The following is a 13,555-nucleotide window of genomic DNA, read 5'->3' as shown; positions in this document are numbered from 1 at the left end:
GGGGTTGAATTTGCATTTTAGTTTGTTTGCATTTAGGAAAAATCTGAAAATTTGAGAAAATTGTGGTGCTTTTTATGCTCGATTTACCCTACTTTTGTCATGGAAATTGTGTTTTATGCCCTCTTGCTTATCCTAATGATAGCTTATAGCTAATGATTCTTTCTTATTTGATGGGATAATTGCTTCATGGGAATGTCTTGACATAGTAGGTGGAAGATGGAAATTGAACCAATTAGGCTTGATTTTGACTTTTGGCAAGCCACAAAATGGTAAGGTAGAGCCTCCTTGGACGGTACATCTATTTACGGTCTCACTTAGATGAGTGTAAGTCTCATTATGATGTGTGTTATATCAATGACGCACAAGTATGGTTTTTATTTCATCTTTTATGAGCATTACTTTCATATTTTGCTAGCATTTGAAGCCATTCACATTGACATAATTGCCCATTTCTAACCCCTCCTTACACATGTTAACAATTCATCTAGCTACATTATAAACTTGCCTACCTTGTTAAGCTAGTAGCTATGTCATTGGTGTTAGGGGGCTCATTTTGGATATGCTCTTATTTTTAGTCTTTGTGAGCTTGGTTATGCCGGAATTTCTATTTTCCGGAATTGGTTTATGAAAGAAAGAAGTGAAAAAGAAAGTTGAAAAAGAGAAGAAAAAGGAAAAAAAAGAGATGAAAGAAATTGAAAAGAAAAAAAAGAATGAAAAAAATGAGAAAATGAAAAAAAGAAGCATGAATTGAAATGAAAAAAAAAAGTTGAAATAAGAAGCTCTCATGCTATTATTCATCAATGTTTGGAGAGTATTCTTACGATTTGCATTGAAATATTGGGTTTAGTTTTGGGATTGAGCATCCTTTCATTTGGTTGTTGCTAGCTTGACTTAGCTTCACATACCATAATTCATATGTTCTTCTTTCTTACCCATTACATATTGCCTTCTTCTTACCCATTGGCTTCTTATTCATGCTTGCATTTTGATTGTTTTTGACTTGTGATTTGAAATGACTACCATATTAGATTGCGGGCATACTCTCATGAGTCGAGGATAGGTGAGTGCTACTCACATAAAAATCCTTTTACATAAAATGAATGATGAGTGAATCGTGAGAGTCCAAAGTCAAAAAGATCATGCAAGAGCCGAAAAGTTCATTAGAAGTCATTCATGCTACAACGTCATGTAAATCTCATCCATGTTTTTGCATTATTCCTTGTGCCCATGTTGTTCCGGGTTTTGAATCATTATGCTTTTAGCTTGTTTTTGGATTATGCAATTGATGGGATTTGTTTACTTGCTTGAGGACAAGCAAGGGTTTAACTTGGGAGAGTTTGATGTGTCCATTTTATATAGGATTTTACTCCTTATTTTAGCTCGGTTTTGATTGAATATCACACTTTTATTAGTGTATTTGTGAGCTAATTCCGTGTTCTAGTGTCTTTGCTTGTTTTTATTATATTTTGTAGGAAATATAGCTTTTATAGCTTTTTCCCGTCAAATGTGCAAACATTAAAGAAGTAACGAGGCTAAACCAAACAAGACATGCAAAAGGAAGAGCATTTTGGAGAAAACCAAGTAAAAGAATCCCAACCATGAAGAAATGGAGCTTGGGTTGATGAACAAAGTGAAGAAATGAATTTGGCCCAAGCAAATGTCCAAGTCAAGAAAGAGGAAAAGTCAAGCTTGGAAATGCTCTTAGGATACCCAAATATGCATTTAACCGGGTGTATTAAGGAGCATTAATCGTAAACCTTGTTGGAGTAAGTGTCCCTGACAATAATGCGATCACAATTGTCTATCATATTGATCACATATTTAAATCTCATATCAAGAATACGAAAGGGATGATACATTACATATATAGTCAACTAGTCCACACATATCGGTAATGATTGGCTGGCTAGAGTTTGACATTACTGTCGTGCGACGGTGGTGATCAGTTTATCCCTTGAGGTCACACCTAAAGGACGATTCCCTTAATTGAAAAAGGTTAATCAATTGTATGTCGATACAGATTAATTAATTCCTTAAAATTGAACAAATTATTATCATAAGAGAGAAAATGACGTCTTATTATAATGTGATTATATAGGATTTTATTTAGTAATTTAAGAAGTTATATTACTAAAATTAATCGGTGTTTGCGAAACAGGCGAGATGAGAATGATAAGTTAGTTATAATTACAAGATGTTGTGAATTATACTAACTAATATTTAAATGACCATTTTATGTGAAAGTAATTTTGAATTACTAGTCAATTTGTTAAATGTGATTTATTTAATTTTTAAATGATATTTAATTTGTTAAATATGCATTTTAAATTAAAACATGACATAAGACATGTCACATGTCACATGACATACAATTGTACAATTGACAAAAATAAAATGGACTCCATATTACACATCAAAACCGAAAATTGATGGGCAATTTTAGAAGTTTTGTCTTATTCATTTGTCTATGACACTTGATAGTGAATTGACCATGACAAAGCCTTACACTAATTTGTCTTGTGAAGAGAAAAAGGAAAAAAAAAATGGTCGAAAAACCATGTGTGCCAACCGGTTTTTGATGCCTATATTGAGAGATTTTTCTCAATTATTCATTCTCCAATGTTTTTATGAAAATCACTACACTCTCTCTCTTGTTCTTCATAAATTTTTTTTTATGAATCTAATTTGTACAAATCAATCACTAATAATACTAGTAGTAGTATATGAGTATTAGTAATCGATTTTAAGGTAAACCACATTACAAATATCTAGTACATATTATTTTGTGGGATTTTGGGATAGTCTTGGGTGCTACTTATTGGAGGGCTTCTATTTTGAAGTCTTGGATGATCATCCTAATGTATTTTCTAGCTCAATAACAAATGAAGGTAGGAGAACTTTATTTGTGCCCATTTGGCCGAAATATTCATATGGTATGAAACGATTTTTCCCTACTCTTATTCTAGTTTTGCATGCATAAGATCTTGAATTTATTTTATGACTAAATAAATTTGAACATATATGAATATATAAATTAATGAGATTAATAATTTCTAACAAGCGGTATCAGAGCCTTAGGTTGTTTGCATGCAAATCGGTTTATAGTTTTTTCGAGTTATATGATTAACATACAAAACTAATTAAATTGGTTTTATGAATAAAAACCTTAAAATAAATTTGCATGTTAAAAGTTTCTAGTCATAAGTGACTTTTAGGACATTTTGGTTTATTTATGGATTTTATTGTTCATTTTATATAATAATGGCATTAAAATGTGATTTTTATGATAAAAATGTCATTTTTGGACTAAAAATAGCTAAACTTCGATTTTTCCAGTTGTTTTTGGATATGTTTTCGCATATATTATCTACTGTTGGCTTGTAAATTTTCATGATAAAATGAGTTGTTATGCTCGAAATATGGATTTTTCAAATTAAAATCGTATTTACATGGGAAAATAGGTTAATATGAGTTATATTTCGAATCTGGTCATGGAAATTTAGTATGTTTTCACATGCAATTTTACAAGATGTGTGTAAAAGGTTTGGCTATAATGAAGTCTTTATGCATGATTTATGAATTTTTGATGAAAAATCACATAAATAGTGACTTTAATTAGTAGAAATTGCTAAAACAAACTTCATGATTAAGGAAAAATGTCACATGTTGCATTTTATCATATATTTCAGATATAAAAGTGAAAAGTCAATAAAAATAATTTTTCTCATATTTTTATGGTAATAATTGATAAATCCGATAAACCGCAACATTGTTTTTCTCGATAAATTTTTGAAATTATTAACCTAAGTTTTTTGAACATTATGAGTGTCATGGTATTTTTCCAGAATGTTCATGAGTTTAAATTTCAAATTTCAAATTTATTTGAAATTTTTATGATTTAATTTGAAGTTTATGACATAATTTTGTGTTTTTAGTCCATTTATGAACAATTTTAAGAAATATAAGTTAATTATTGTCAATATGTTAGTGGAGACTAATTTTGAGTCCTAAGTTGGTTAGGGTAATTAACTTGTACATAAATATAAATTTATGAAATTATTGTGATTATAAAAAGGTTAAATCACCCAAATCCGTAAAAACCGATTAATATACGATATTGGCTCCTTAAAGGCGATTTAGCATAAAATTGGGCATGTTCATACATATTATAATGCTGAATTTTATTTATGATTGTCATTTTTAATTTTATGTAATTTTTGAATTATGTAATTTTACTTAGTATGGCCTTAGTTTTTTAATTGGTATTGCCCGAAATGTATGGGAATATCGATTCGGTTGTAATTTATTGTAATCTCGTATCACCGTTTTGTAATTTAATAGATTTATTTTTATTTTAATTACAAATGTATAATAGGAAATTATGTAATTTGTTATGTAATTTATTTATTCCGGAGTTCCTTGAAGACGGTGTCACTCGAGAAGGCGATGCATTAAAGAAAAGTGTTGCCTTGAAATGCGTGCCAAGACCGAAGTTCAAGGAACCAAAGGAGTTGGTTTCCGAATTTGTAATAGTTTATTAGATTTACTATTTTAGGAAGGCCATACTAGGATTTTTATGCTTTGCATTTTATTTATATGTTGAATGCATCGCTAAATCGCCATAACTAAAACATGCATTGTCATTTTTATCGAGTTTATCGACCGTGTCAATTACAATTATCGTAGTTCACCGCTTTTGTTCACTTAAAACGTGATAGATAATAAATTGACATGACCTCTCGCAAAAAATAAACAATTGAGACTTAGCTTTAGCAAAAAGTAGAAACCATGAAAACCTATTTCGTGAGGTAGTGCACTCGGCCACACCGGGGTACAAACCTTGTTATGTAGGGGAAGTGGGTGATAAATGTCTATCCACCGAATTCATGTTGATGAGGGATTTATCGGCCACACCGTGCCCAAGTTAATGTGGGTTTGGATCATGGACACATTTATTCAAAATTTGGATTGAGCTCAACGGAAGTATTCGTGACCGTAGTCGCATGTGTTCCGGGCTAAAGATAAATATTAATGTAATTTTATCGACCAAGAGTTCTAAAAGTAGAATCGATTAAAGAGTTAATCCACCGAGTTATATTGATAAGGGTTTCATCGGCCATACCGTGCCTAAGTTAATATGAATTTGGATCTTGGAATCATTTATCATAGTTGGGTAGAGGTCACTATGTAAATGCTTTACTTGTTATTTACAAGTATTAATAAAATGATAAATGTTAAGTTTTCCACTATTCCGTTATCATATTGTTCTATTTCTTTACCACAATTCATATACGATATCATTTCGATTTTTGATTCAAATCTCCATTAAAACATCGTAACTAAAGACAAATATGAATTTTCTTCTAAAACCTCGAATTATCCATGGTAAGGATCTCTTGTGAAGAGTATAGATGGAAGTTATTTGTGATCAAAAGGGTTTTTGATTCTTGACTAACATATCTACTTACATTGTTTCTCATATGCTTAATTAAGTTAAGTACTTTGAAACGTTAAATCATTTTGGTAACTAGATTTGTTGGAAATAAAAAATGACCAAAATACCGCAACCACTTCAATGAAAGGTTTAAGACTAAACGAACAAATGAAGAGTAGTCCTCATGAAATTAAATTTTGCTTCTCTAAGCAAAAACTCATTGAAATGAGTGGGAGCATTCTCTTAAACCGTTAAGAAAAGGATAAGGTTCTAAGAAGTAAAATTAGAATGGAATTGATACAAGGTAATGTTAAAAGTAACGTTATTGAGAATAACAATACTAAACCTATCAATCCCGACCGATAAAGTTTCCTTTGTCTTAATTGTTAGACACTAGAAAGGAAACCACCCCAAATTATTGAAGAATCAACAAGTTAGTTGTGGGACATCTAATAAGACCTTCTTCTTTAAATGTTTATTTGATTGACATAAATTTTGCTAGTACTACTTCGTCAATATTAGAAACCGGTGGTGGTTTTCATCATTGTATTTGATACATAGGATGATTAGAATATGACGACTAGCATCAAATAATATCGAGAGATAGCCATTGTGTAATCAATCTAGTTTTGAGTTTATAGTTGTACTTAATTGTGACTATTAAGTGCATAAACTCCAAATAAGAATATAAACTTGTTAAGATACAAAAGAGGTTTCACTTTTGTGACCCTATACACCATGGTTTGATGTATGGCTAGCCCATTATCAAGGTGAATATATTCTAAACCAAACTAGAATGATACATCATGTAGATGATGCAAGACTCAAATTGGTAACCCAAGATTAAACCTTAGATTCTGGAATGATGAACGCAAAGAGTTATCGAGTACTCTTAAAACCATTAGATCTTATGATATATGCGTATCTTGTATTCAAAGCAAGATATCTCGTGCCTTTTGGTTGAAAAGGAGATCGAGGTTGTAAATCATTGATCCAAAATAGGTTGATCATTTTCTTTTACCAACGATTTAAGTTGACGCTAATGTGTTCGCTTAATAAGGTAAATAGAGAAATCTTTGAAGAAGTTCAAAGAGTTCAAGGAATCACGATATAGTCGTGATGGGATTATCAAAGTGAAGACTTTGATATAAGCCAAATGAAATGTGATATAGTATCACAAGTTAATCTCTCTTAACACATATTATGGAATAATGTGTGGTTGGATAAGAAATCAAACGCTATTCGATATGGTTTGGATTTCAATCAAGTCACTTTGAGTTACTTGATCCTTTTGGGGATTTTATCATTTTGTCTAAAATATTTTTCCACTAAATCTAAAATGAATCATATGAGATATGAAATGTTAGGGTACCATGTTTGTAAGTTTTCAAAAGAAACAAATCCTTACTATAATCACGAGTACAATGGGTTTGCGGCTCGTGAAGCTGTCTTTCTAGAATACAAGTTTATTTCTAGAAGACAGAGTGGGAGAAATTATTCAAGAGCCACAAAGAATGTTATGTCGCAAGAAACTGGCCTTTCTTGGCTACATGAGACGTTTTGTGTAAGATGTTGTTTCTTCAAAATCTAGGAGGTTAAAGTCATCACTTGTTGAAGATGATGAATTAGTGTTACTTTTAGAAATTAAAGAGCTTGCAACTTACAAAGAAATTGTTTGATTCAAGTTGATTACTTCTGGAAAGTAATGAACATATGACTTACATGAGAGTGTTTAAGTCACAACTCAATATAAGGCTTAGAGCCATGAAAATCCGAAATAAATTCCAAGTGAATTGTTAGATATCAAAGCTTGATTGGTGGCAAAGGGTTTTGCACTAGTTGAAATGCTTAAGTCTATTTGGATCTTCTTAGGTATTGTGTTTCATTATGAGATATATATAGCAAGTGAATCTAAAATCCACTTCTTCAATAGAAGGAATGTATTCAATACATGTCTTGAGTTTTGTAGATCCTTGAAATCCTAAGATAATGTGAAACTTAAGAGAGGGTCTTAAGTAGGACATCAATGAGTTGGAATCAATGTTTTGATCATGTTATAAAACTTTTCTCGATAAGTCGAGAAGTTGTATTTATACATGAAATTTAGTGGGAGTTACGGAAATTTTAATTAGTCTAATATGTGGATGACATATTGATCATTGGGAATGATTTAAGACTTTTGGAGAAATATAGTACATCTTTAATATCCAGATTTATGGAGATAAATCCACGTGATTTTAGCGTCGAATAAGAAGTCTTATGTTGATAAGATTCATGATTAGTTTAATCAAGTTGATCATATTTGATTGATTCCATTTGCTTCCGCTGCCGAATCAATTAAATAGGAAATAATGTATAACACTTCATATACTTTGAGTATGATCAATTACTTCAAATCGAATTTAAGTAACAGTTACCATGTAAGCCATAAAGATTACTCTTAAGTGCTTGCAGAAGCATTAAGGATGTAATGCAAAGTGTTTTTTGATGCAATCTTGTGTAAGGGTGTTACACAAATGACAATTGACAATTGAGATTGCGCATGGTTTCCGACAAAACCATAATCAAAACACATCAGGATGGTTAAGATACCATTGTGTCTATGTTATTTAAGAAATAGATTTTCTAGAATCGTTCTAGGCAATAAAGAACAATGAGAAATATTTACAACGGAAATTGAGTACACTTGCAATCATGGGATGTGCAAGAGGAATGAGTCCCGCACACTGTGAAAACAGTGGGAGCTATTTTAAGGCAAGAAAGCCTATGTCTAGATTAGATCTAGACACGTACTCAGAAAGTTTTGTAATGCAAATGTATACATTACGAAAGGAGAACAAGTATGTAGCAAGGTTGAGCAGGGAGTTGCTAAGACCTATTTACAATGCCTATTCATAGGCTTAACATGATGAGTCATGTCATTTCAATTGGATTGAGATGAACAACTACATACAAGATCAAATTAGATTATAGAATATGAAATAATAATCAGGCATTGACTATTCATATGTGATAATCGCATTTGTCGTTCGAGTTTTATTTTAAAACTCTTTTATTATACTTTGTTACATCCAAACGGGTTGTATGACGATATTGAACCCCGTTAAAGTGAACCCGGATTAACATAGTATTCGCCCATAGTCACTTGTGTGAGGTGACTTCTCGAAGTGACTAGAGTGTGATGCGATTAATGGCAAGTTCAGTGCCATACAGTCATGTGAGATGACTAGTCGATCACATAGGCAGACTGTTAGGAACACTTTGTCGGGCAGTGACCGCTTATAGAGTTCTGGCAAATTTATATAGCCTGGTCGTGGCGAGAGCTACTATAGTATTCTAATGAGTCGATTCTTTTGACTAAAGACGGTTCACCTAAGATGGCACAGTTTCAGATTAGCTTTGATTTATGTTACTATGACCTTCGTAAATGGGGTCAAATGGGCATATTTTGGGTTATGATGGCTGTGGCTAGTCGAAGGGAATAGTGCGATAGGAATTGTCCACCCCCTTGTCAGGGTAAAAACAATATCTCAGGGCTACTCGAGGAGTAATGAACTGGAAATGCGTGGCCTTGCTCGGAAGGTTTCTATGGTAGAAAATTCCGGTCAATCAGTTATTCTCCAGATCGAGGAAACCACCCTCGATATGATCACTTGCAAGTACGACCCGAAAGACACCTTGCATTGAGTGGGAGATAGTAATAGGACAAGAGAATTGGTGACGCACACTTGTCGAGGACAAGTGGGAGATTGTTGGAGTAAGTGTCCCCGACAATAATGCGATCACAACTGTCGATCATATTGATCACATATTTAAATCTCATATCAAGAATACGAAAGGGATGATACATTACATATATAGTCAACTGGTCCACACATATCGGTAATGATTGGCTGGCTAGAGTTTGACATTATTGTCGTGCGACGGTGGTCATCAGTTGAACCCTTGAGGTCACACCTAAAGGACGATTCCCTTAATTTAAAAAGGTTAATCAATTGTATGTCGATACAGATTAATTAATTCCTTAAATTTGAACAAATTATTATCATAAGAGAGAAAATGACGTCTTATTATAATGTGATTAAATAAGATTTTATTTAGTAATTTAAGAAGTTATATTACTAAAATTAATCGGTGTTTGCTAAACACGCGAGATGAGAATGATAAGTTAGTTATAATTACAAGATGTTGTGAATTATACTAACTAATATTTAAATAACCATTTTATGTGAAAGTAATTTTGAATTACTAGTCAATTTGTTAAATGTGATTTATTTAATTTGTAAATGATATTTAATTTGTTAAATATGCATTTTAAATTAAAACATGACATAAGACATGTCACATGTCAAAAATAAAATGGACTCCATATTACACATCAAAACCGAAAATTGATGGGCAATTTTAGAAGTTTTGTCTTATTCATTTGTCTTATTCATTTGTCTATGACACTTGATAGTGAATTGATCATGACAAAGCCTTACACTAATTTGTCTTGTGAAGACAAAAAGGAAAAAGAAAAATGGTCCAAAAACCATGTGTGCCAACCAGTTTTTGATGCCTATATTGAGAGATTTTTCTCAATTATTCATTCTCCAACGTTTTTATGAAAATCACTACACTCTCTCTCTTGTTCTTCATAAAAATCCTTTTTATGAATCTAATTTGTACAAATCAATCACTAATAATACTAGTAGTAGTATATGAGTATTAGTAATCGATTTTAAGTTAAACCACATTACAAATATCTAGTACATATTATTTTGTGGGATTTTGGGATAGTCTTGGGTGCTACTTATTGGAGGGCTTCTATTTTGAAGTCTTGGATGATCATCCTAATGTATTTTCTAGCTCAAGAACAAATGAAGGTAGGAGAACTTTATTTGTGCCCATTTGGCCGAAATATTCATATGGTATGAAACGATTTTTCCTTGCTCTTATTCTAGTTTTGCATGCATAAGATCTTGAATTTATTTTATGACTAAATAAATTTGAACATATATGAATATGTAAATTAATGAGATTAATAATTTCTAACAAACTTTGGATCCCTTTGAGCAATTAATCAAGAATTAAGAGAATGTGGCCGGATTCACACGACCCTGATCGAGGTGGCCTGTCCCCGATCGGGGCACCCTTGTCCTATGAGTTTTCCATTATGCCCCTATTTTACTATAAATAGGGGCCTTAATCCGTCATTAGGGGATATCTTTTTACACTCTCTTACACCTTTCGTATAGCCTTAAGCACAAATTCTCTCTAGTTTTCATTAGTTTACATTTGGTTAAGCATTTCCTTTGTTAAACAATTTACATTTTGTTAAGCATTTTGTTCTTTATAATACAGTCTTGGATCATTGGAGCCATTATTTGAGGCCGAATCATTTTATATTGCATTCTGATCATGAATCTCTGAAATACATTAACGGGCCACATAAACTTAATCCACGACATGCTAAATGGGTCGAGTTTCTTCAATCGTTTCATTTCTCATCCAAGTACAAGGAGGGTAAAAGCAACGTGGTAGCTGATGCGTTATCTCGCAGGTATGCCTTACTTACAACTCTTGGAGTAAGACTACTTGGTTTCGAGATGTTGAAAGAGTATTACCCAAGCGATGCTGATTTTGGCGAGATTTTTAATGAATGTGCTGCTGGTTCATTCAAGGATTACATACGGCAAGACGGGTTTCTCTTCAAGGGAAATCGTTTATGTGTTCCTAAGCATCCAGTTAGAGAATTGTTGGTTAGAGAGGCTCATGGTGGCGGCATTGCTGGTCATTTCGGTACTCAAAAGACGCTCGAAATCTTACACGAGCATTTTTATTGGCCGAAGATGTTGGGTGATATACAGAATTTCTTGAGCAAGTGTGCTACTTGTCATCTCGCAAAGAGTAAGTTCAAGCCGGATTTATATCAGCCCTTACCAGTTCCTAATCGGCCTTGGGAGGATGTATCAATGGATTTTATCGTCGCTTTGCCAAGAACACAGCGAGGTAAGGATGCTATAATGGTTGTGGTTGATCGCTTTTCGAAGATGGCACATTTCATACCATGCCACAAGGCCGACGATGCTGCGAATGTGGCTGATTTGTATTTCCGGGAAATAGTGCGTTTACATGGTGTCCCAAAAACAATTGTGTCCGATCGAGACTCGAAATTCTTAAGCTATTTCTGGAACACTTTGTGGAGGAAATTGGGTACGAAGTTGCTGTTTAGTACCTCGCATCATCCCCAAACCGATGGGCAAACCGAGGTTACTAATCGTACTTTGGGCACTATACTTCGTGGGCTGGTTAGAAAGACACAAAAGGACTGGGATGTGAAGCTAGCTCATGCCGAGTTTGCATACAACCGTACTCCAACCATAGCCACGAAGCACTCTCCTTTTGAAGTAGTATATGGCGTTAATCCGTACCTGCCCATAGACTTGATTCCGCTTCCTAGTGATGAGTTGGTGCACAAGGATGCTGAATCGAAGCTTAAATCGATGTTGAAGCTACATGAGCAGGTAAAAAAGCGAATTGAGACGGTAAATGAGGCTTACAAGAAAAGATCGAACAAAAATCGTAAGCCTAGACTCTTTGAACCGGGTGATCTGGTTTGGTTGCATTTGAGGAAGGAACGCTTTCCAGGAAAGCGCAAGAACAAGCTCATGCCTCGAGCCGAGGGTCCTTATAAAGTAGTTGGGAAAGTGAATGACAATGCTTACAAGCTCGAACTTCCCGGAGACTATGGAGTTCACGCCACATTCAATGTGGGAGATCTTTCGCCATACTTAGATGATGAGGGACTATCCGACCGAGGTCAATTCCCTTTCAAGAGGGAGGGGATGATGCGCTAGAAGATGCCGAGGAGGTCACGATCGGGCCAACTGATGAACATGGGCTGGTTGCTACTAATTCTCGAGTGGTGGATTACTTGGGCTCGCATTTCCAAGTCCAGGGAGTCGGAGTTTTATTTGTTGGGGATCCGAGTTGAGCTAGGCGTGTGGAGTTGAAGCATGGAGTGATTGTTTATTTCAATTCCGTTATTTCCTTATTTCCTATTCTTTATTTCCTTAATCTCGTTTTAGGATATTTTATTTACTGCTATTTTCTTTTAAGCAAGAATAATATCTCATAGGAGATACTAGGTCAAGTTTATTAGTTTATTTGTAAGCCTATATAAGGCGTGACATGCTGCTGCGTTTTGGATTCATTCATCGATTAATAAAAACTCAGAAAACCCGATCAAGTTTGATCACCAAACCCTAGATTTGAGAACGTACTTCAAGTCTTTCGCGATTGTTGTTCGGGCTCCGAACTCCTTCGTTATTAGCTGCGAATTCAGGTCGAATCTCAAGGCTAAATATCCCTTTCTTGTTTCGTGATTGTACTGTTCATTCGTGTTACTGTTCACCGTCATACTATTCATCGTTACTGTTCACCCGTCACTATTCACTCGTTACTCTTCACCCGTTGTTTCCTTAGTATTGCTGCTGTTATTTGCGTCATAAAATCACAAAACAAACCCCTTTGTTTTCGCTATTCTGCTTTTGTTAGTTGCTGAAATTCGAGTCTTAAATCGTCACATTTAATTCGTTAATTGCTTCCGCGTTTTATATCACTAGATCTCTTTACTAACATATTCATATATGTTGTTGTTAATTTAGTCATAAAATTAAATGGTGATCTTATGCATGCAAACAATAAAATAGTTAAAGAAGGAATCTTCATTCTTACATTGTTATTTTCGGATCAAAGGGCACAAAAGAGTTCTCCTACTCTCTTGTTCTTGAGCTCTCCTTAAACGGATGAATAAAAGGATACAAGTATTGTATCCCTCCCAAGGAATAATACCCAAGATATACGCTTAATAAAATTAATATTATCAATACTAGAATAACATTAATCTAAATAAAATGACCCAAAAAAATGTTTTTGGTCCTCTCTAGTTTCGGTTAAGAGGAGGAAGAAGGAGGAAGAGAATATTTTTATCTCTCTAAAAATATTTTTGTGATGTTGAAAAATGAATGAATAAATCACACACATTTGCATGTAGTGAATGATAGATTTTTAACCAAAAGACCCTTGGCTCTTTACAAGGGGAAACCGGGTAGGAGGGTGGAGGAAGGCCAATGC

Source organism: Silene latifolia, chromosome Y, assembly GCF_048544455.1.
Source record: "Silene latifolia isolate original U9 population chromosome Y, ASM4854445v1, whole genome shotgun sequence".
NCBI lineage: Eukaryota > Viridiplantae > Streptophyta > Magnoliopsida > Caryophyllales > Caryophyllaceae > Silene > Silene latifolia.
The sequence above is the reverse complement of the archived record's forward strand: the minus strand, read 5'-3'. Positions refer to the sequence as shown.